We start from the raw sequence: 24,884 nt of genomic DNA, 5'->3' as shown, positions 1-24,884 counted from the left end.
TTCATTTTGGGTGAAAAACAAAACATTCCTCTAAAATATATATACTGACATCACCAATCAACATCATGATTGTAATTATTTCCCTCCTAGTCCATCTACTGCTCTGTGCATGTGTCAAGCACTACGACTGTATCTATGCATATAAATTCACCATATATATCCTGCAAAAATGTCTTGTTATGGTCAGAAAAAGGCAAACAAACAAAGGCATTAAATCAGAGATGTGAAATTAATCGGGAATATCAATTATATGGTAAATGGCCTGTATTTGTATAGCGCTTTACTAGTCCCTAAGGACCCCAAAGCGCTTTACACATTCAGTCATCAACCCATTCACACACTGGTGATGGCAGCTACATTGTAGCCACAGCCACCCTGGGGCGCACTGACAGAAGCGAGGCTGCTGGACACTGGCGCCACCGGGCCCTCTGACCACCACCAGTAGGCAACGGGTGAAGTGTCTTGCGCAAGGACACAACGACCGAGACTGTCAGAGCCGGGGCTCGAACCGGCAACCTTACGATTACAAGACGAACTGCCAACTCTTGAGTCACGATCGCCCCACAACTAGGTGAACTACAGGTGAACTATTCTTTATCTACTAGTAATCAAGCTTATTTAACTAAGAAGTTTGCGATATTTGAATGTAAAATAAAATAAATAACAATAAAAATAACATGATATAACAACTTACATTAAGGACATCTGCATTTAAATCCACAGGCTAAAAGTAATATAGTAAATGTGTTAGTAATAGTACAGGTATTTGTGCAAAATAATTTACAGTATAGTACTTTGCATGTGCAGGTAGCTGTGGTGTGAATTGTAACTGAATATCAGATGAATGTCAGAGAAATGAAATGTATTTATTTTTTGTATTTATCAATCATAAAATCATGTTTTGTAGGCCTGTTACGATAACAACTTTTTGTTGGTCGGTATATTGCCCCATAAACAATTGCGTCAAGTAATGTCATTGTCATTTTAAGACAATTTAATACCTTTGAGTGTATAATCATAAAATAACACCATAATAATGCAAGATCTACACACTTTCAATTGACAAACAAACGACTATTTCTTAAAATATTTAGATCATGGATATTAGGTATGAAAATATTAAGATACCTTAGAAAACTTGAATAAATAGTAAATATTCTAACAAATAGAAAACAAAATGCACAAAGAACATTTGGAGAGTTTTCCATCTACAAATTTTTCCCCTTTTTCCTGTGAAAAATAAGATATCGTGCTGAAAAACACAATCCTTATTAAGCAATGTCTAACCAGTAGTACTGGGCTATGTCCACACGTACCCGGGTATTTTTGAAAACGCAGATTTTTCTATGCGTTTGCACCTTTCGTCCACACGTAAACGGCGTTTTTGGTCACTGAAAACTGAGATTTTTAAAAACTCCGGCCAGGGTGGATATTTTCTAAAACTCAGTTTTTGCGTGTGGACGAGAAAAACGCAGAAAACACAACGTCAAAGATGTGCACCTTTTTTGACGTCACACTGTGCGCCACGTTATTGTTTCGGTGAAATGAATTTCTACAATACTGTTACTGTTAATTGTAGTCTCTGCAGTGTTTAAATGCTTACATATACACACACAGTTACTGTCCCTCCAGACACACGACTCGGTTCTGCTTCTATGCCCCAGCTTTGTTTACTTTTTGCCACCGAGGCGTCTAGACTTCTGATTGGCCAACATTTCTACACGGTTAGGAATATAGCGCCACCTGCTGCTTTGGCACGTTCCTAGCAGCGTTTTCCTTCATTTCTCCCTTTACGTGTGGACGGGATTATTTTTTAAAACGAAAACGGAAAATCTCCGTTTTCAAAAATACCCGTGTACGTATGGACGTAGCCCTGGTCTGAATGACAACAAACATAGCTAGTGTTTGGGAAAATCTGTTATAAAACTGTTATTATTTCAATAGTTATGCTTAGCATGTGACATAATATCACGTGACACAGACACTGCGTAAAAAACCACAACAACTAATACTTACTTTAGGAGGATGAGGGAGGGCAGCATCAGGTTGAGACTTTGACATCTGTAAGAGAAAAATTGATGTATTAGAAACAAGTCATTTAAAAATACATTAATGTGGCAGACTGTTCCCTGTTCCGATGCAGTGTACAAGTACAATCAGGGCTGTCACAACAATGGGGCGGTGCCAAGTGGCCGCAACCCTAGGTACAATGTACAAGTACATATAACTACATATTATGTGAATAAAGCAAGAATCTGTTTAGGTTAGGCACACTGCTGACTGATGCTTGTTAGGTTTATATAATTGCAAACTGCACAAAAACAACAAAGCAACAAAATTAATGATAATGACAAAAAAATTAATTAGATTTTACTTACGTCAGGAAGATCTGCATTCATTTTCATGGGCTGAAATAAATAGGCACAAACATTACTGCTAAACAACCCCAAAAAAACTCCAAAAGGCCTTAAAATGATTAAAAAGGCAAGGAAATGTGGAACATTGTAATTAGTGATTATTAATGAAGGATAACTGTGCTTTGTTTCTAACCTTGGTAAGTAAATGCTCTGTAGCCTGAAGGAGAGGTGGGATTTCTGTGAAAGTGAAATTAAATGTGAATAGGTTTTGATAGTTATTGTATATGACAAGTGTAAACACACACATAAAACATGTAATAGTACAGTACTTACTTTCAAGTATTTCATTTTTCAGCCTATCGTTCTCTCTTTTTAGATTTGAGTTCTCTTATCTCATCTGATTAATGACACGCTGTAGATGTTCAAGTTTCTTTTCATTCCATAACTTTAGATCGTTTTGTTGGTCTGTTGGGTATGCCTAAGAAATGAAATAAAAAAACTCTCTCTGTAAAAGCCACCTTCTGTATGAAGGAATGGTCTCAAAATGTTGGGGGGGGGTTACACATACATATATACAGGGAGTGCAGAATTATTAGGCAAGTTGTATTTTTGAGGAATAATGTTATTATTGAACAACAACCATGTTCTCAATGAACCCAAAAAACTCATTAATATCAAAGCTGAATGTTTTTGGAAGTAGTTTTTAGTTTGTTTTTAGTTTTAGCTATTTTAGGGGGATATCTGTGTGTGCAGGTGACTATTACTGTGCATAATTATTAGGCAACTTAACAAAAAACAAATATATACCCATTTCAATTATTTATTTTTACCAGTGAAACCAATATAACATCTCCACATTCACAAATATACATTTCTGACATTCAAAAACAAAACAAAAACATATCAGCGACCAATATAGCCACCTTTCTTTGGAAGGACACTCAAAAGCCTGCCATCCATGGATTCTGTCAGTGTTTTGATCTGTTCACCATCAACATTGCGTGCAGCAGCAACCACAGCCTCCCAGACACTGTTCAGAGAGGTGTACTGTTTTCCCTCCTTGTAAATCTCACATTTGATGATGGACCACGGGTTCTCAATGGGGTTCAGATCAGGTGAACAAGGTGGCCATGTCATTAGTTTTTCTTCTTTTATACCCTTTCTTGCCAGCCACGCTGTGGAGTACTTGGACGCGTGTGATGGAGCATTGTCCTGCATGAAAATCATGTTTTTCTTGAAGGATGCAGACTTCTTCCTGTACCACTGCTTGAAGAAGGTGTCTTCCAGAAACTGGCAGTAGGACTGGGAGTTGAGCTTGACTCCATCCTCAACCCGAAAAGGTCCCACAAGCTCATCTTTGATGATACCAGCCCAAACCAGTACTCCACCTCCACCTTGCTGGCATCTGAGTCAGACTGGAGCGCTCTGCTCTTTACCAATCCAGCCACGGGCCCATCCATCTGGCCCATCAAGACTCACTCTCATTTCATCAGTCCATAAAACCTTAGAAAAACCAGTCTTGAGATATTTCTTGGCCCAGTCTTGACGTTTCAGCTTGTGTGTCTTGTTCAGTGGTGGTCGTCTTTCAGCCTTTCTTACCTTGGCCATGTCTCTGAGTATTGCACACCTTGTGCTTTTGGGCACTCCAGTGATGTTGCAGCTCTGAAATATGGCCAAACTGGTGGCAAGTGGCATCTTGGCAGCTGCACGCTTGACTTTTCTCAGTTCATGGGCAGTTATTTTGCGCCTTGGTTTTTCCACACGCTTCTTGCGACCCTGTTGACTATTTTGAATGAAACGCTTGATTGTTCGATGATCACGCTTCAGAAGCTTTGCAATTTTGAGACTGCTGCATCCCTCTGCAAGATATCTCACTATTTTTGACTTTTCTGAGCCTGTCAAGTCCTTCTTTTGACCCATTTTGCCAAAGGAAAGGAAGTTGCCTAATAATTATGCACACCTGATATAGGGTGTTGATGTCATTAGACCACACCCCTTCTCATTACAGAGATGCACATCACCTAATATACTTAATTGGTAGTAGGCTTTCGAGCCTATACAGCTTGGAGTAAGACAACATGCATGAAGAGGATGATGTGGACAAAATACTCATTTGCCTAATAATTCTGCACTCCATTTATATACCTGCACATTGTACCTAGGGTTGCGGCCACTTGGCCCCACCCCATTGTTGTGACAGCCCTGATTGTACTTATACACTGCATCTGAACAGGGAACAGTCTGCCACATTAATGTATTTTTAAGTGTCTTGTTTGTAATACATGAATTTGTTTCTTACAGATGTCAAAGTCTCAACCTCATGCTGCCCTCCCCCATCCTCCTAAAGTAAGTATTTGTTGTTGTAGTTTTTTATGCAGTGTCTGTGTCACATGCTAATCATAATTATTGAAATAACTGTTTTCTAACAAATTTTCCAAAACACTAGTTATGTTTGTTGTCATTCAGACCAATACTACTGCTTAGACATTGCTTAGTGGTCATGCATGTTTGACAAGCTCGTTATGACACCAAAACAGTAGGCCTATCACAATAATCGATATATCGACTTAACACACAATACATGTACATGACCTCAATAATTGTTGATGATGTAATTTATCTGCCATTATATTTACAAAAACAAAATATAATGATAACAAAACAATAACATTAAATAACATTGTTTTCTATTTGTTAGAAAATTTACTATTTATTCTGCCCCTCGGTTGTTACTCTGTTGGGTTTCTTTGGCTGGCGCATTTCTCAGGTTTCCCAATAGTGGGCAGTATTACCCCTTCAGTTTGTGGCTTCTTCTTTGGTTATTTGGTGTGCACTACACTGCCCCCTTTGGTGATGTGTTGTAAGCAGCATGCAAAGTTCACGCAGGCAGTGTGAGAAAATGCATGGAGCAGAAAACAAGCTGCACAACTTTAAGCCCAGTTTACATCGTTGGGGAGTTTGTTGAGCCATAATCTGTAAGTAAGCAATGTCTAACTTCATTTTCTGTAAGATTTGTTACTTTCATGTTACTTAAAAGGTTATTTGAACGTATAAGGAAAGATGTTAATGATGAATGTAAAGCATAAGGAAAGCTATGTTGCTAACTTCTGTTTTGTTTACAAAATATGTTGATACTGATGCTTACGTATTATTTTACTGTATGTTCACAGTCTTACAAATTAAAAGAGGAAAAAAAACGGTCTTCAGTTAAAAAGACAAAGCGATGTGTCCTGTCGTTCCTGGAACCATCTCCTCTTATGTTAAGCTCGCTGCATAGGGTGAATAGCCATACATTCACCTGAGGGCAGCAGAGTAAGAAGATTATCTACCTATCAAGCACCCAAGATGTCTCAGCCTGAAGCGTCACCGCCTCTCTCCCAGATGGTGGTCCGGTCAGAGTGCCACTCACCCTCTTCACGTCGTTCATCCACCAGTCAAGCTGCAGCCCGAGCCAGAGCAGAAGCAGAAGCCGCCCGCACCAGAGCACAGTACGCCAAACGCCAGATCGACATGGAGGTTGAGAAGGCATGCATCGAGGCAACACTAAACGCTCTAAAGAAGGAGGGTGAGGCTGAAGCAGCGCTCGCCGCAGCTCATGTCCTGGAAGCGGCAGCCGATGAAGAGCATGACGCCGTTGACCTCACAGAACAAGGAGTCTCCTCTAAAACACCTCCTTCCATCAGACGCGCTCAAGATTATGTGAACGCTCACTTCGCTAACCGCAGCTTGGTAGTTAATGAAGACGGAAAGCCTGATACAGGACAACTGGTTGGTAATAACAACGCTCAGCATCTACGACAGAGTCAACCACCAGTTGCCTCCTCTCCAGGTGAACATCTCACTGATTTTGTAGATCAGGAGCAACCAAAGTCCCCTCCTATAAACAGAAAAACTGACATTGCAACCCAGCCTAAACCTTCATTGCCTCCAAAGACTGAACTCTCAGATCTCACAGCCTATCTAGCACGCCGTGATCTGCTCACAGCGGGATTCAAGGTTTTTGACAACCGTCCTGAGTCTTACTTGTCCTGGAAGTCCATTTTCCGCAACGCCATAGAAGGCCTCAACCTCAAGTTCAGCGAAGAGCTTGACCTTCTCACCAAGTGGCTCAGCGGGGAGTCACTACAACATGCGCTGAGGATCAGGGCGGTCCATGTGAACAACCCACACGCAGGTCTTCAACGTTTGTGGCAACGTCTGGACAAAAGTTTTGGTTCTCCAGAGGTAGTCGAAGCAGCACTTTTCCAACGCTTACAGTCTTTTCCAAAAATATCTAATAAGGACACTCACTTATTGCAGGAGCTTGCAGATCTCCTGTTGGAGTTAGAGTATGCACAAAGTGAAAATTATCTACCCGGCCTTAGCTTTCTGGACACCCCAAGGGGGATAAACCCGATAGTGGAAAAGCTCCCCTACGGACTCCAGGAGTCCTGGGTGAAACAGGGGACAAAATACAAAAGGGACAACGGTGCAGTTTACCCACCTTTCTCATATTTTGTTCAGTTTATAAATGATTATGCAGAAATGAAAACAGATCCTAGCTTTATGTTACAAAGTTCAAACATAGTAGCTCCAAAACCTGATAAGCCATTGTTGAAACCAACTAAATACAGAGGTGCGGTTGCAGTGAACAGAACAGATATTAGTCAAACAAATGTCACAGCTCGAACGTCAGTTCTCAACCCAGACAGACAATGTCCTATTCACCACAAGCCCCATTCACTTGCCAAATGCAGGGGTTTTAGGTCAAAAACACTAGATGAAAGGAAAAGCATCCTCAAAGAACATGCTATTTGTTATAAGTGTTGTTCTTCCACAGGTCACCGAGCTAACGATTGCAAAGCCATTATCCAATGCTCGGAATGTAATAGTGACGCTCATGTGTCTGCCATGCATGCTGGTCCACCTCTGTGGGCAACCAAGGACTCTAACCTCCTGCCTCAAAGCCACGGCGGGGAGTCTGATCCTTCACGCCCTGTAACCACAACTGCTTGCACAGAGGTGTGTGGCCCAGGTCTAAAAGGTAAATCCTGCTCTAAGATTTGTTTAGTCGACGTGTATCCCCGCACAAATCCTGAAGAGAAAAAGAGGATGTACGCCATGTTGGATGATCAAAGCAACTCATCCTTAGCCAGGTCTGCTTTCTTCGACATGTTTAATGTAAAAGGCACTATGCTCCCATACACCATGAAAACATGTGCAGGTTTGTCAGAGGCTGGAGGACGTAGAGCAACTAATTTCATTATTCAGGATGTAAATGGGGAAGTGTCCATGGTGCTGCCCACACTAACAGAATGTGATCACATTCCAGATAATAGAGATGAGATACCCACCAAGGAGGCTGTGTCGGCTCACCCTCATCTACACGCACTCGCTTCACAGATCCCTCCTCTGGACCCAGCCGCGGACATTCTCCTCCTCTTGGGCCGGGACATCATCCAAGCTCACAAGGTTCGCAGTCAGGTAAATGGTCCAAACAGTGCACCTTATGCCCAACGCCTCGATCTGGGATGGGTGGTTGTAGGCGATGTCTGCCTCTCAGGTGCCCACAAACCCACAGTAAACTCTTTCAAGACAGACATTCTGAATAACGGGCGCCCTTACCTCCCTTAGCCCCTGTGCAAGCAAAATCTATATAAAAGACAAATACACAGAAAGCTGTCCTAAATTCGAGAAGACACAAGCAGAAGTAGGCAGACACATTTTCCAGCAAACAGCAGATGATGACAAAACGGCTTTTTCAGTAGAAGATGCATTATTCCTGGAAATTATGCACAGAGACTTTACTAAAGATGAGGCAAACAATTGGGTAGCTCCACTCCCATTCCGCTCCCCCAGACAGCGTTTACCCAACAATAGGGACCAAGCCCTCAGTCGCTTAATGACGCTCCGCAAAACACTGAAAAAGAAACCTGAAATGAAAGAACATTACATTGAGTTTTTAGACAAAACTTTCGGTAAGGGCCACGCTGAACCAGCTCCAGCTTTAGCTCCAGAACAAGAATGCTGGTATCTCCCTAGTTTTGGCATTTATCACCCTCAGAAGCCAGGAAAAATTAGGGTGGTTTTTGATTCAAGTGCGCAATACAACAATGTTTCTCTCAATGATGTGCTACTAAAAGGGCCAGATCTCAATAATACTCTTGTGGGAGTTCTGATGCGTTTCAGGTCCGACCCATACGCAGTCATGGCCGACGTGGAGCAACTGTTTTACAATTTTGTTGTCAGAGAAGACCACCGCAACTACCTTCGCTTCTTGTGGTTCAAAAACCATGATCTGGATGGAGAAGTACAGGAATTCAGGATGAGAGTCCACGTGTTCGGGAACTGCCCCTCCCCATCAGTGGCCATTTATGGACTGAAACAGCGATGGAGGGAGAAAAAGAACACGGCAATGATGTAAGAGAGTTCATTGAACGCCACTTTTATGTGGATGATGGACTAAAATCATTTCCTTCCACTGATGAGGCCATCAACATTCTCTGTGGGGCTCAGAAGATGCTGGCTCAGTGTAACATACGCCTGCATAAAATCTCATCCAACTGTCCTACCATCACAAACGCTTTTCCAAGTGAGGACCTTGCAGCTGACATGCAGGGCCTTGACCTTGGGCAGACACCCATGCAGAGAAGCTTGGGCTTGGGCTGGGACCTGTCTACAGACTTGTTCAGGTTCCAAATAACCGTCAATGAGAAGCCCTTTACCAAGCGTGGAGTATTGTCAGTCGTTAATAGTGTGTATGACCCACTCGGCTTTGCGGTCCCTGTCATTGTAGAGGGCAGGGTCATACTCAGAGACATTTCCACTGACATTTGTGAATGGGACACTGAACTCGCTAAAGACAAATTACAACAGTGGCAACAGTGGAAACACTCCCTCAAACATCTACAACAACTTGAGATTCCCAGAATGTTCACCTCAATACCACTCTCTGCAGCAGTAACTAAGGAAATCCATGTTTTCTGCGATGCCTCTACCAAGGCAGTGGCCGCTGTTGCCTACCTTAAACTCACAGACAGAGATGGTCATAATGAAGTGGGCTTCCTTCTCGGCAAGGCACGGCTTGCCCCAAGACCAGACATCACCATACCCAGACTTGAGCTCTGTGCAGCGGTCCTGGCTGTCGAGGTGGCAGAGTTGGTCGTGGACGAGCTGGACATGTCAGTTGATCAGGTGAGCTTCTATTCAGATTCCAAAGTAGTCCTTGGTTACATCTTCAACACAAAGAGGCGTTTTTACATCTACGTGCACAACAGAGTGGAACGCATCAGGCGATCCACACAAGCTCACCAGTGGCATTATGTGCCCACTCACTTAAATCCTGCTGATCATGCCACGCGCGCATTACCTGCTGAGCAGCTTTCTACCTCCACATGGCTCAGTGGACCTGCTTTTCTTACCAAGTCAGAAATAGGTCAATCTCAGGCAGAGTCGTTTGATCTTGTAGACCCAGAGACTGACAACGAGCTGCGTCATGAGGTAACTACTTGTGTTACCACTCTTGCAAAGGATGTTCTCAGTAGTGCCAGATTCGAAAGGTTTTCTAGTTGGAATGTACTACTGAAGGCTATATCTAGACTCCGACACATTGTTCAGTCCTTTAAGCAGAACATAGAAGGCACCTGTCAGGGCTGGCACAGCTGTAGTGAGCATTTAACTGAAAAGCAGCTCGATCAAGCTAAGATCATTATCATTCGCACTGTCCAAAGAGAAATCTATGCAGAAGACATAAGACAGCTTGAAAAGAGTATGCCCCTCAAAAGTTCAAGCCCACTTAGCAAACTGAACCCATTTCTTGACACAAATGGAATCCTCAGAGTGGGTGGGAGACTAAGACGAGCACAGTTGACTTCGGATGAAACAAATCCTATCCTCATCCCTGCCAAACACCACCTTGCCCAGCTCATTATAAGACACTTCCATGTGAAAGTATGCCATCAGGGCAGACATTTTACTGAAGGAGCAGTCAGAGCTGCAGGCTTTTGGATTGTGGGAGGAAAAAGAGCAATAAGCAAAATGATATTCAGCTGCGTGACATGTCGAAAACTAAGAGGCAGACAGCCGGAACAGATTATGGCTGAGCTACCAGAGGATAGGCTGTCCACTGACCCCCCGTTCACACATGTAGGGCTTGATGTGTTCGGGCCCTGGTCTGTCACCGTCAGAAAAACGCGTGGTGGGCAAGCGGATGCAAAGCGATGGGCAGTCATATTTACGTGCATGAGTACACGGGCCATTCACATTGAAGTTATAGAATCAATGGACACGTCATCATTCATCAATGCCCTGCGTCGTTTTTTTGCCATCAGAGGTGCAGTCAAACTTCTTAGGTCCGATTGTGGGACAAATTTTGTGGGTGCCTGCAAAGAGCTGCAAATAGACAAACAGGGCTGCTACAACAGCAAACTAAACAGCTTTCTTGAAGACTCTGGCTGCAAATGGCTATTCAACCCCCCATATGCGTCGCATATGGCTGGCTCCTGGGAGCGAATGATTGGGGTCACGCGCAAAATCCTTGATGCAATGCTCCTAGAACACAGGAATGCAAAGCTTACCCATGAAATACTAGTGACCTTAATGGCTGAAGTCACTGCAATAGTGAATGCTCGTCCGTTAACAGCAGTTTCTGCAGATCCAGATAACCCAGTCATCCTTACCCCAGCCATGCTGCTCACGCAAAAGGTTACGACCCCACCGATCCCACCAGGTCAGTTTGGAAACAGTGATCTGTTCAAAGCTCAATGGAGGCGCGTACAATACCTCGCTGATGTCTTCTGGAGACGATGGAAAAAAGAATACATCTCAGGACTTCAGGACCGCCGCAAATGGAAAACAGTAAAGCCTAACCTACAAACAGGAGATGTTGTTCTTTTAAGAGAGACACTCGAACATAGGAACAACTGGCCACTTGGACTTATCACCAAAACCTTTCCCAGTGAGGATGGGCTTGTAAGGAAGATAGAGGTGAGGATTTTCCGCAAGGGTGAAAACAAGTGCTACATAAGGCCTATAAGTGAGGTTGTGCTATTGGTGTCTAAGGATTGTACTTAGAAGCAGAAACTTTGTTTCATTGTATGTCACTTGCCTTTTACATGTTAGTTGAGGGTGACATTCCATGGATGTCAGGCGGGGAGTATTCTGCCCCTCGGTTGTTACTTTGTTGGGTTTCTTTGGCTGGCGCATTTCTCAGGTTTCCCAATAGTGGGCAGTATTATCCCTTCAGTTTGTGGCTTCTTCTTTGGTTATTTGGTGTGCACTACACTGCCCCCTTTGGTGATGTGTTGTAAGCAGCAGGCAAAGTTCACGCAGGCAGTGTGAGAAAATGCATGGAGCAGAAAACAAGCTGCACAACTTTAAGCCCAGTTTACATCGTTGGGGAGTTTGTTGAGCCATAATCTGTAAGTAAGCAATGTCTAACTTCATTTTCTGTAAGATTTGTTACTTTCATGTTACTTAAAAGGTTATTTGAACATATAAGGAAAGATGTTAATGATGAATGTAAAGCATAAGGAAAGCTATGTTGCTAACTTCTGTTTTGTTTACAAAATATGTTGATACTGATGCTTACGTATTATTTTACTGTATGTTCACAGTCTTACAAATTAAAAGAGGAAAAAAAACGGTCTTCAGTTAAAAACACAAAGACAAAGCGATGTGTCCTGTCGTTCCTGGAACCATCTCCTCTTACGTTAAGCTCGCTGCATAGGGTGAATAGCCATACATTCACCTGAGGGCAGCAGACTATTTATTCAGGTTTTTAAGGTATCTAATATTTTGATTCCTAATTTCAATGATCTAAATACGTTAAGAATTAGATGTTGGTTTGTCAATTGAAAGTGTGTAGATCTTGCATTATTATGGTGTTATATTATGATTATACATTCAAAGACATAAAATGGTCTTAAAATGACAATGAGATAACTTGTCGCAATTGTTTATGGGGCAATATACCGACCAACAAAAGTCGTTATCGTAACAGGCCTTCAAAACAGATGGTTTTATGATTGATAAATTCAAAAAATAAATACATTTAATTTCTCTGAGATTCTCTAATATTCAGTTACAGTTCACAACACAGCTACCTGTACATGCAGTATTATACTGTAAATATAAATCTCTGCATTTAGCATCCCAGTAGAAGAGTCACAGTTACTGCCTCTTTTTTTTTTTTTTCTTTTTTTTTTTTTTTTTTTTTTTTTTTTACAAATACCTGTACTATTACTAACACATTTACTGTTTTACTTTTAGCCTGTGGATACAAATGCAGATTTCCTTAATGTAAGTTGTGCATTTTAATTACATCATGTTATTTTTATTATTATTTATTTATTTTATTTTACATTCAAATATTTCAAGCTTCTTGGTCAAAGAAGCTTGATTGCTAGTAGGTAAAGAATAGTTCACCTATAATTGATATTCCCAATTAATTTCTCACCTCTGATTGAATACCTTTGTTTGTTTGCCTTTTTTGACTATAACAAAAAATTTTTGCAGGATATATATGGTGAATTTATATGCATAGATACAGTCGTAGTGCTTGACACATGCACAGAGCAGTAGATGGACTAGGAGGGAAATAATTACAATCATGATGTTGATTGGTGATGTCAGTATATATATTTTAGAGGAATGTTTTGTTTTTCACCCAAAATGAACTATATTGCTTCAGAAGAGATTTTTTACCCCACTGAATTCTTATATATTGTTCTGTTTTTTGTTTGTTTTTGTTATTTTCAGGTTCAATGGTGCGTGTTCTTCTAATGGCCGCCTTCCCACTGGAGGTTTTGATCCACAGCAATTTAAAAGGTAAACAGCTTTGAAAGTCAGTTCAAATGGTTAGCTAATAGTACTCTAAAAAGCCTACAACTCTGTCAGCAGTTTCTTTACCAAAAAGTACCCATAAAAGTATCTCTCAATAGCATATCATTGTAGTTCAAATGTTTAGTTGTACAAATATCAGATTTTTGGAAATCTAAAACTAGTCAAATACTCAAATGTTCATGCTTTTTATAGGAGGACAGAGCAAAATGGACATCGGTGCAGAGTGAAGAACTGCCCTTGATAAGGACACTATGACAGCCACATATAGTAAGTGAAGACTTTCTGTGTATCTAAAATTGCATACAGCACAAGTAACTTACTTTGCAACCATTAAAATAGGTTGTAAAGTAAGTTACCAATACAAATAGGTGATGATGCATTGTAGTGGTTGGTCTCAGACAAAGAAGGTCAACAGATTTATGAATGCTGGAGGGTAAGGAGAGATGACCAAAAGGAGTGTTAGCCTTACTGTAATGTGAACTGGATAGACTTTCCATCTAGGGAAAAAAAAAAGAGGTAAAATTATCCGTAAAATATATCTGTATTAATATCTGTATCTATATAAACAGAAATATCTGTTTGCTAAATGAAGCCAGCTAACATAAATCATATTTTTATTTTAACTCTGATAAAAGTAATAGAACTATGACTTTTGTTTGTTACAGTGGCAGTAAGGAAGAGGTTTCCCAATGTGTCCAGAAGGGCTTTGAGGATTGCAGTGAAAGCTGGGGGAACTGAGACTGCTGGAAAAGGAAAAGAAATTACATTTTAAGTATGTTGACTTATGTTCATACAATCATACACACATATATATACACACACACACACACACACACATATATATAAAAAAAACAAAAAACACCCAGCACGCCCCTGCGGGCGGTTTATCCTTCAAGCTCGGGTCCTCTACCAGAGGCCTGGGAGCTTGAGGGTCCTGCGCAGTATCTTAGCTGTTCCCAGGACTGCGCTCTTCTGGACAGAGATCTCCGATGTTATTCCCGGGATCTGCTGGAGCCACTCGCCTAGCTTGGGAGTCACCGCACCTAGTGCTCCGATTACCACGGGGACCACCATTACCTTCACCCTCCACATCCTCTCGAGCTCTTCTCTGAGCCCTTGGTATTTCTCCAGCTTCTCGTGTTCCTTCTTCCTGATATTGCTGTCATTCGGAACCGCTACATCGATCACTACGGCTGTCTTCTTCTGTTTGTCTACCACCACTATGTCCGGTTGGTTAGCCACCACCATTTTGTCCGTCTGTATCTGGAAGTCCCACAGGATCTTAGCTCGGTCATTCTCCACCACCCTTGGGGGCATCTCCCATTTTGACCTCGGGACTTGCAGGTTATACTCGGCACAGATGTTCCTGTACACTATGCCGGCCACTTGGTTATGGCGTTCCATGTATGCCTTGCCTGCTAGCATCTTGCACCCTGCTGTTATGTGCTGGATTGTCTCTGGGGCATCTTTACACAGCCTGCACCTGGGGTCTTGCCTGGTGTGATAGACCCCAGCCTCTATGGATCTTGTGCTCAGAGCTTGTTCTTGTGCTGCCATGATTAGTGCCTCTGTGCTGTCTTTCAGTCTAGCTTTGTCCAGCCACTGGAAGGATTTATGGATATCAGCCACCTCCTCTATCTGCCGGTGGTACATACCGTGCAGGGGCCTGTCCTTCCATGATGGTTCCTCAGGGCTCGTAAAATCGCTAGCCCGACGTCCTGGAGCTAGCGATTTTTTCAGTCGGGTTACCAAAATCTATCTCTGCCCTGCCCGTCGGGCTATTGTAGGAAGGAAAAATATATGTCAATGCTTTTGCATTCTTTCAGAAATGTAGCTGGGTAATTATGTCATTGGCATTGGTGAGCCACTGTCAATATGTGACATATTGAAATCGCGTTTGAATTTGCGCTTGTTTTTTTGCTTTCACTTTGCAATCGTGCGAACTGTGTATAGAGAGCGACAGCACTGATCTGTGAGCGATGATAATTTGTGCACCAATTCCTCTGACATCGTCTTATTAATCGTTAGCTTACTATGCAAACATGACAAGTGAAATCTCCCGCAGCTTAAACATGTGAGAGGTTGATCGCGCAGAGAATCGCTGAGCTTATGTGAGTGCGTGTGTAAAAGCAGCACGATATATATTTTAGTTCTGCTGAGCCAAATAAGACAGGTCAGGGTGAAGAAGTGACAGCCAAAGAAAAGCTTACCACAAAACGGAGAAGTTATGACAAATCAGACTATAAGGCTATAAGGGAACAGCTGTGTGAAGGACCAAAAAGCTCTCCAGAGAGTGATCCGTACAGCAGAACGCTGCTGCAGGATTGCTCTCCCCCCGCTTCAGGACACCTACACCAGGAGATGCCGGACTAGAGCAGCGCAGATACTGAAGGACCCGTCCCATCCTGGCAACAAACTGTTCCAACTTCTGCAATCTGGTAGAAGGTTCCGCATCTTCCGGGCAAGGACAGAGAGACTCAAGAGGAGCTTCTATCCCCAAGCCATCCGTGCCCTAAACACACACACCCGCCCTCTCACATCATCTATAATTGACTGAGACAGGACTCTTCCAGACACTAAACCAAGGCACAATGTACATTTCAAATTCCTTTAATTTTAAATATGTTTATATTGTCTATCCTGTAAAATAGTCAGATATCTATTCATATTAATGTACAGAATTCACCTGCTTGCTGCTACTACTGCACATTCACCCAGTGTGTGTGTGTGTGTGTGTGTGTGTGTGTGTGTGTGTGTGTGTGTGTGTGTGTGTATATATATAATGTTCCTCCTCTACACCCCCCCCCCCCATTTTTGCACATGTCGAGGAGTGTGTCAGGCTACATTTCACTGTGTGTTATACTTGTATAACTATGCATGTGACAAATAATAAAGAACCTTGAACCTTGAAGGCAAAAAGAAAGTGCAGCTTTATGGTTTCATGGACAAAATAATTTCTGTGGCTGCAATATGACGAGCTAAATAACCAGGGCTGCACATAAGTGGTCCGCAGGTGCGCATTCGCTGTCAAAATAAAAAAACACGCACAAGGGTTAGGGTTAAATTTAAAAACTGTACTTTTGAGTTAAAATATATATTTATAATTTTAATAAATGACAAATTAAAAAGGCATGAACATTTTTTTTGTATCGAAAAAATATCGAACCGTGACACCAAAGTATCGAACCGAACCGAACCGTGAATTTTGTGTATCGTTGCACCCCTAATATATATATACATACATACATACATACATACATACATACATACATACGTGTGTGTGTGTGTGTGTGTGTGTGTGTGTGTGTGTGTGTGTGTGTGTGTGTGTGTATACAGGGAGTGCAGAATTATTAGGCAAATGAGTATTTTGTCCACATCATCCTCTTCATGCATGTTGTCTTACTCCAAGCTGTATAGGCTCGAAAGCCTATACAGCTAAAATACATTTCAAAATATATAAATATATTTCAAAATGTATTTTAAAATATATTTTTTTACCGTATGGGTGAATTTGGACACCCCCGCTGTTTCCGGCCAATAATAACGGTGACATTTAACGTATTTTATCCGATAAATAAACCATGTAAAATGTATGTATCACCCCCCCAACAGCCCTTTTGAACGTCTCCCTAATTCTGAGATCTCAAGGTTGGCAAGTATGGCCACAACACCTCACTTTTTTGCCACATGCATCGCAAACCATGTCTCAGCTGTTTGTGGCAGTAAAATACGTTCACACATGCCTCCAATTACACTCAGCCATTGTTGTGAGTGCGCACGCCAAGGGGTTGCGAGACGTTTATACAGCCGTATTTCCCACATGACTATGAAAGGCGGAAGAGGAAGTAGTTCCTTTGAATGTGGACAATCCAAATGTTATAGTTTCTTTCCACTGTGTTCCTGTTAATGATAAACTGCAAATTTACCCTAAATTACTAAAATATCAATATTTTAATGTGAGAATCGATTCTAGAACATAAATGATTGGTATCGGAGGAATCGATATTTCAGGATCGATCCGCACATCACTAACGCACAACCCTTTGTGCACGGTGATCACGAAATGTGAAATGTGGTGTGCAGTGAGCTTATCTATAAAACTTGAAGTAACTCACAAATGTGAAATGTGTGAGCAAAAAAATGGTCTGCTATAATAATAAGAGCCTTAATACTATATTTTTGCAGTAATGCCTCGACTGACAAATGAACATACTGTCATGAATCGCTGTGCGGCAGGCAGGAGTTGGACCCAAAATGCAGAACTCACAGACTCGGGGGGATGAACTCAAAAAACAGCTTTATTTGCTGGTAGAACAAACATACAAACTAAACTAAATTACAAACTAAGAACTCACAGAGAGACACAGGGAGATCCACACAGCATGAGGGACGACGCGACACTGACTTAGAGAAACACAGGGTTTAAATACACTGGGAAGTAACGAGGGGAATGAGACACAGAAGGAGGGCACAGCTGGGAGAAATCAGGACTGACGAGACACGCAAAGCAGGACACATTCACATAAGACACGGACCATCAAAGTAAAACAGGAAGTATCATACAGAGACGCAAACTTGACACAGTGGAGACAGCAACTAAGAAACACAGAGACATAAACCATAAGGCAGAGGACTCTAAGAACCGAGAGACACAGAGGGGAACTCAAACATGCAGACACAGACTACACAAAACAGAGGGGACACAGAGAAACATGAAGGGCAAGGGATCGAAAGTAGAAACCATAGAATAACTCACACAAGTACAATATTACAAACATCACAAGGAACTAAAAACGCTGGGTCAGGGGACCCAGGACCATGACACATACCAAGCTTCTGTGTTGTTTGAGCCAGAGACTGCACTTGTGGATGAACAATTAAAACATTTTATATTTATTATATTAGTAATGTAACTTGCAATAAAAAGTTATGGGAAGCTTAAACTTAGTTTCAGAATAATTAAATCTGAGACTTTGTTTTATTGAAAGGTTATTAAAGTTTTAAATTGTGTGACAAATAGAATAAAAAATTATTAGGTAACACCAGCTACAATATTGGAAATATGTGTGTTGTTCAGCAAAACAGTGTCCAGTATGTTGGCTGAAATGCTTTTTTTAAATTTGAGAATAAAAGTTGGGCTGATTTTAACACATTACAAGGAGTGTTTTAATTACTATTTTTTAAGTAAGCATACAGTGTTTATATTACGTGTTGAATTAGAAATAAGTTCAAGGATAATAAAAGGTCATGTGATTTAGTTGCATTCAACTTGTATGCAGCAACATTAAAAATAAGTTACAGAAGTGTTCAAATAATGTGTGTGCTTTTAAAAATGCTTGTCTTTTTAAAGACTACACAATCTGTGTTAATCATAATTATACCACAAACCCTTGCCTGTTGTGTGAAATATACATAAACAGCATGTGTTATCAGATGAAAGTACAAAACTCTCAAGAACCCCCCTCCTTGCACTGGTTGCATAAATTTCAGGTGGCATTTTTAAAACATGCCATGACATAACACACAGCTGCTATAATCATACAGTGAGGTCAAATGTCAATTATCGTTATAGGTTCTTGCTATATGTTATAACATAAACACAGCACAGTTGTAAGAATAATAGTTTCTAGGTTCTAAGGCTTTTTGTCAGTTTAATAGTGAGCTTTACCAGACTCATTTTCGTGCCAAAGGCTCGCACAGGCCTAAGTTCCCTTATGACAACTAGAGCTGGAAACAAGACCTCAAGCGATCCTAAGGCTAATTAGCACGGCTAGCATTTAAAAAAAAACATCTGTTAAATGTTGTCATTGCTAGCATATATCTGTATTACAGCATGGTAAGTAGCGAGAACGCTAAGTTTTTGTTACCTTTGAAAAGAAAAATGTGAAGATGTAATATTAGCATATGCTAATGTTATTCACTCGAGCAAACATCTCAGTTCCTGACTTGCTGCTTTCTAATATCTGTGATTATTTCTGGACATACCTACATGCCTACATGGTTATTATACATCCCACATAAAGGGTGACAAAGGCAGTAACTATAAATGACCATAACTTTACTGTAAATTACACTGCGATGGGCTCAATTCATATAGTTCTATCACGTGCACACGCATGTTAGCAACCGTAACCATGGCCAGCTGTAGGTATATGAATGCTGCACAAGGTTCCAGTTGTTCCTTTACACTTGCTCTTGGACTTGTCTTGACCTGCTCCAAGCTCAGCTTGTGGAAAGATAACGTTTGGAGAATATTTCTACAGAAAGCGGATTTTACTAGAAAGTGTGTTCTCTATATTTAACATTATGCATAATTCGAAGCGCTCTCTTCTGTAATAAATATAATGGTTTCATATTAGTCACGTATTTATTCCCCCATACTTCAACACAATAGCTCAGATAGGGTAGAAACAATGAAAAATATAATATTCTCATTGTCTTGTAATCTAATATATATCTAACATTACCCAGGATATAAATACTTTTAGCCAACTTTTTTTTAACATGTTCAATATGTGATTTCCATGTTAACTTGTCATCCACTATTACACCCAGAAAACGGAATTCTGTCACTCTTTCAATTAATACTCCCTCTATAGATAATACTATCTCTTCCTCCTTTACACGGTTTCCGAATATCATAAACTTTGTTTTTTCCAAATTCAGTGATAACTCATTTACATCAAACCATTTTTTAATATTTTTCATTTCAATAACCATAATTTTAGCCAATTCTTTCAAGTTCTCTCCGGAACAATAAAAATTTGTATCGTCTGCAAACAAAACAAAATTCAACATTTTTGACACATCACAAATGTCATTTATATATAAATTAAAAAGTTTTGGTCCTAAAACAGAACCTTGAGGGACCCCACATTCTATTTTCATTCTATCAGATGAATTGCCTAAACACTGCACATACTGAAACCTATTATCTAAATAGCTGCTTAACCAGTTCAATACTATTCCTCTCACACCATAAGTTCTTAACTTAGAAATCAAGATGGAGTGTTGCAGAGTGTCAAAAGCTTTTCTTAAATCAATGAATACCCCTATAGTATATTTATTATAGAATAGAATAGAATAGAATAGAATTCAACTTTATTGTCATTGCACATGCACAGGTACAGGGCAACGAAATGCAGTTTGCATCCATCCAGAAGTGCTTTAGTGATATAGATATATTACAATATATATTAGCAATAATATAGATATGTGAGTATATTACAGAAATGGGTCTATTATGGTATGTTATAATGTACACGGTATGAAGTATGTTGTGAATATTCTATAACTATAAGTATGTACAGGCTGTAGTGAGTACAAGCTATGTATAGGATATGAACAGGATATAAATATGAAAAACTATACAGAATATGAAATAAATAACTTTACAGAATCTGAGATATACAGCTATACAGAAATGGGAACTATGCAAGTTGTAAACAGTTGTAGGATTAAAGATTATCGAATGTACAGAATGATTATTTACACAGAGCTATACAGTAGTGCAGTTACGATAAGTGAGGGTGTAGATAGTTTCTACAGAGGCTATATAAAGTGCTAGTGGTTGTGAGTGGTGGTTCAGTCCATGTTATTATTGTGTGTTTGAGGGTACAGTTGTCCATTGTGGGTGTGTGTATGTTCAGTCCATGACTTTAACGTGGGTCAGATGTCAGGAGGCAGAGTTCAGGAGTCTGACAGCTGTGGGGAAGAAGCTGTTCCGGTACCTGGTGGTCTTAGTCCGGAGGCTCCTGTAGCGCCTCCCAGAGGGCAGGAGGGTGAAGAGTCCATGCGATGGGTGACTGGGGTCTTTGATGATTTTCCCAGCCCTTTTCAGACACCGCTTCCTGTAGATGTCTTTTATGGCAGGAAGTGGTGCTCCGGCGATGCGCTGGGCAGTTTTCACGACCCTCTGCAACGCCTTCTGGTCCGAGGCAGAGCAGTTCCCGTACCAGACTGTTATACAGTTGGTCAGGATGCTCTCGATGGTGCAGCGATAGAAGTTCACCAGGATGTCTGAGGACAGGTGGTTCTTCCTCAGAGTCCTCAAGAAGAAGAGGCGCTGGTGAGCCTTATTGACCAGCTTGGAGCAGTTGGTCGTCCAGGTGAGATCCTCGGAGATGTGGACTCCCAGGAACTTGAAGCTGCTCACACGCTCCACAGCCGTCCCCTTAATGTGGATGGGTGGATGTGGGTCAGCATTCCTCCTGTAGTCCACGATGAGCTCCTTGGTCTTCTCGGTGTTAAGCAGCAGGTTGTTTCTGTCGCACCACTCAGCCAGACGATCCACCTCCTCCCTGTAGGCGGCCTCATCGTTGTCACTGATGAGGCCAATCACCGTGGTGTCATCTGCATCATGTCTGCTTTGGTTGTGGTTGTGGGGTTCCCTCGCTCAAAACGAGCATAAAAGTTGTTGAGCTCGTTGAGGAAGGAGACATCAGAGGATGCGGGGGAGGGTTTGGTGGTCCTGTAGTCTGTGATGGTCTGGAGTCCTTGCCACATGCGTCGGGGGTTGGAGTTGGAGAAGTGTTCTTCTACCTTCTTTTTGTAATGGTGTTTGGCTTTTTTGATGCCCTTCTTTAGATTAGCCCTGGCTGTACTGTAGGCGTGTGCATCTCCTGACCTAAAGGCGGTGTTGCGGGCCTTCAGGAGGAGACGAACATCCCGGTTCATCCAAGGCTTCTGGTTGGGGTACATGGTGATCCGTTTCTGGGTGGTGACACTGTCTGTGGTTTTGGAGATGTAATCCAGTACAGATGAGGCGTACTGGTCCAGGTCTGTGTGGGTGAACATATTCCAGTCTGTGTTTTTAAATTGGCGCCGTCTGCGTGCACTTCCGCCCGGCCGGGGAGAGTGGGCAGCCTCCGGTGTTCTGGAGATCTCTGGGATGAGTCGGAGATCGGCGATAAAACTGTTGGAGTTGTGAGTCCAGATGTCCAGAAGCTCTTGTCTGCTGTAGGTCAGCAACGCACAGCAATTCTGGACGAATAATCCGGTTAAAAGTAGATAAAAAACCGCTAAATAGCAGATTCTGGAGAGACACTGAGCCTCGCGTTGTTCACGCGCCGCCATCTTGGAAAATATTATTATGATGTGTTGCTGATGAAATGTCTTCAAATAGTATTCATTAATGCTATTGCTGTTGATCTGTTCCGTCGAAATCCGTACTGACTTTCGCTTAGCAGTTGATGTTTTTCAATGAAACTATCAAATCTTTGTGCAAAGAGTTTTTCAAGCACTTTAGAAAACTGTGATAGCAATGATACTGGTCTATAATTATTAAAACTATGTCTGTCTCCCGATTTATAAAGAGGGATAACTTTTGCCACTTTCATTCAGTCAGGAAATACACCCAAATAAAATGAGAGATTAAAAATATAACAGAGAGGTTTGATTATACAATCCAAGGTCTTTTTTACGATGACCATGTCTAACCCATCACAGTCAGTGGATGTCTTGTTTTTAGATTCTGCTACAATAGCTATGATTTCTTTTTCAGTGATTTCCCCTAAAAACATAGACTGTACCACTCTGCTATCTCCTTTCCATTCTGAATCATCCTGTTTTCTAATTAGGTTTGCCAGGTTAGGCCCAATATTTACAAAAAAAGAATTAAATTCATTTACCACTTCATTCATATCACGTACGACCTTATTTTTCTTATTAAAGTAAGTAGGTACATTTAAAGATGTATATTTATTACCCAATACGTTTTTTAAGATATTCCACGTACCCTTAACATTATTTTTGTTTTGGAAAATAATTTATTATAATACTCTTTCTTAGCCTTTCTGATAATTAATACTAACTTATTTTTATAAACTTTATATTTCATTTCAGCAGGCTTTGTTCTAAGTTTTATATAATCTCTATACAGTTTATTTTTCTTTTTACATGCATTTTCTAGTCCTTTTGTTATCCATGGTTTACCAGTAGTTTTCTTTTTCTTTTGCTTATATAATACCAGTGGACAGTGATTTTCATACAAAACCAAATAAGTATTTAAGAATGCCTCGTATGCAGCATTAACGTCATTTACATAAACCTCATTCCAATCTTCTTTCATAAGATCTTGCCTGAACTTATTTATTGCATCATCATTTCTAATTCTTATATATCTGTCCACACACACGTCCTCCTTTCGTGTCATTTTATAATCTAAAGTAACAAAAACAGGTAAATGATCACTTATGTCATTTATGACAAGACCACTTATAATGTTGCTTTCCAAGCAATTAATGAAAATATAATCAATTGAAGTAGCTGACTTTTCAGTTATTCTACTAGGTTTAGTAATCAGAGGGTAGAACCCTCTTCCAAATAATAACTCAAAAAAATCTGATGATGCCTTATGATTGGACATTTTTAAAAAATCAATATTATAATCACCGCAAATACAGAATGTCTTATTTCCCTTTACCTTGCTCAATAAATCTTCTACTACATCTGTGAATGTTTCTATCAGTGTCCCAGGCCTTCTATACATACAAGTAACAATTATATTACTCTTTCTTTCCCTTTCTATTTCTACTGTCACACACTCCATTAAATCATCAATAGCCACAGACATATATTCAACCTGATTACATTTCAAATCACTATCAACAAAAAGTGCCACACCTCCTGCCTTCTTATTAGATCTATTTATATGATATAATTCATACCCATCAATGTGAAAGTCCCAACCCCTTTCCTCATCTATCCATGTTTCTGATAGTGCTATCACTTTAAACTTGCCTTTCAGATTAGTCAAAAAATCATTGATCAGAACAAAACTTTTATAGAGGCTTCTACAGTTGAAATGAATTAATGAAAATGTATTGCCTAAGTCAACATTATCCCTAAATTGATTCTCAGTATAATACTCGCATGTAACATTAATTGCATTAAGCACATTCCTTTCTGGATCGATATTATTTTCAAAATCATGTAATTTGTAATCCGAATCTTCAGTCATTGTGATTGAGTATTCTTTAAATGTCTGTTATCCTTATGACATATACAAGTATTTCACAACATATTTTGAAAAACCACTCATAGCTATACAGTTCTTTCCGATCCATAAATAACTGCGGCTCAGATCTATATCTCGTCTTCGCGCATAATTGTAACACCATCGGGCCCAGTTCCATATCCACCTGCAGCTTCACAGTAATACTCTTCCAGTCTACTGTCTCATACCTTGCCATTTTCCCCCTCCTACAGTCGGAAATAGTGTCTTTCATTGAATAAGTTCGGCTAGTTGTTAGCAAACACATCATAACAGACCTTCTGCCGTCCGACCGCAACAGTGTAATCATCCCCCGTAGTTGTCCAAATCATGAAGATCCCTGATCATTACAACCGTGGCTTCTTCTGGTGTTCCGTTGAGCTTTATCATCACTTTGCAATTTCTTGTGTTGCTTGGATTTTTTTTTCTTTACGCATGATACGGGCTTGTCTGGCAATATCGGCGTTCTTTTTCGTGAGATGTTCATTCACATATACTCCACTCCCTTTCAGTTGTCTAGACTGCCTCAGTAGCTCAATTTTGTGTTTTCGATTCACAAGTTGTACTACTATTGCTGGAGGTGCCCTGGCATTCTTTCTGGGGAGGGTATAACACGCCACGATGTTGTTGCTATGCAGGGGAAGTGTTTTACTCGCAAAAAACTCCACTACCTGACGCTCTAGTGTTTGTTGCTCCACCACCGCGGGCTCATC

The 24,884-nt window shown here is 40.8% G+C and overlaps 1 long non-coding RNA gene across 1 annotated transcript; it reads left to right on the top strand.

Annotated features, from left to right (window-relative positions):
* Nucleotides 1-4,484: 4,484 nt before the first annotated feature.
* Nucleotides 4,485-14,000, top strand: LOC120735430. The gene is made up of 5 exons (XR_005696246.1): nt 4,485-4,703; nt 12,606-12,635; nt 13,095-13,163; nt 13,371-13,445; nt 13,844-14,000. It is a non-coding gene; the product is annotated as an uncharacterized LOC120735430 (long non-coding RNA).
* The last annotated feature ends 10,884 nt before the right edge of the window (nt 14,001-24,884 follow it).

This window comes from Simochromis diagramma, unplaced genomic scaffold, assembly GCF_900408965.1.
Source record: "Simochromis diagramma unplaced genomic scaffold, fSimDia1.1 OVJJ01000091.1, whole genome shotgun sequence".
NCBI lineage: Eukaryota > Metazoa > Chordata > Actinopteri > Cichliformes > Cichlidae > Simochromis > Simochromis diagramma.
Note: the sequence above shows the minus strand (reverse complement) of the source record. Positions and strands in the feature narration are given on the sequence as shown.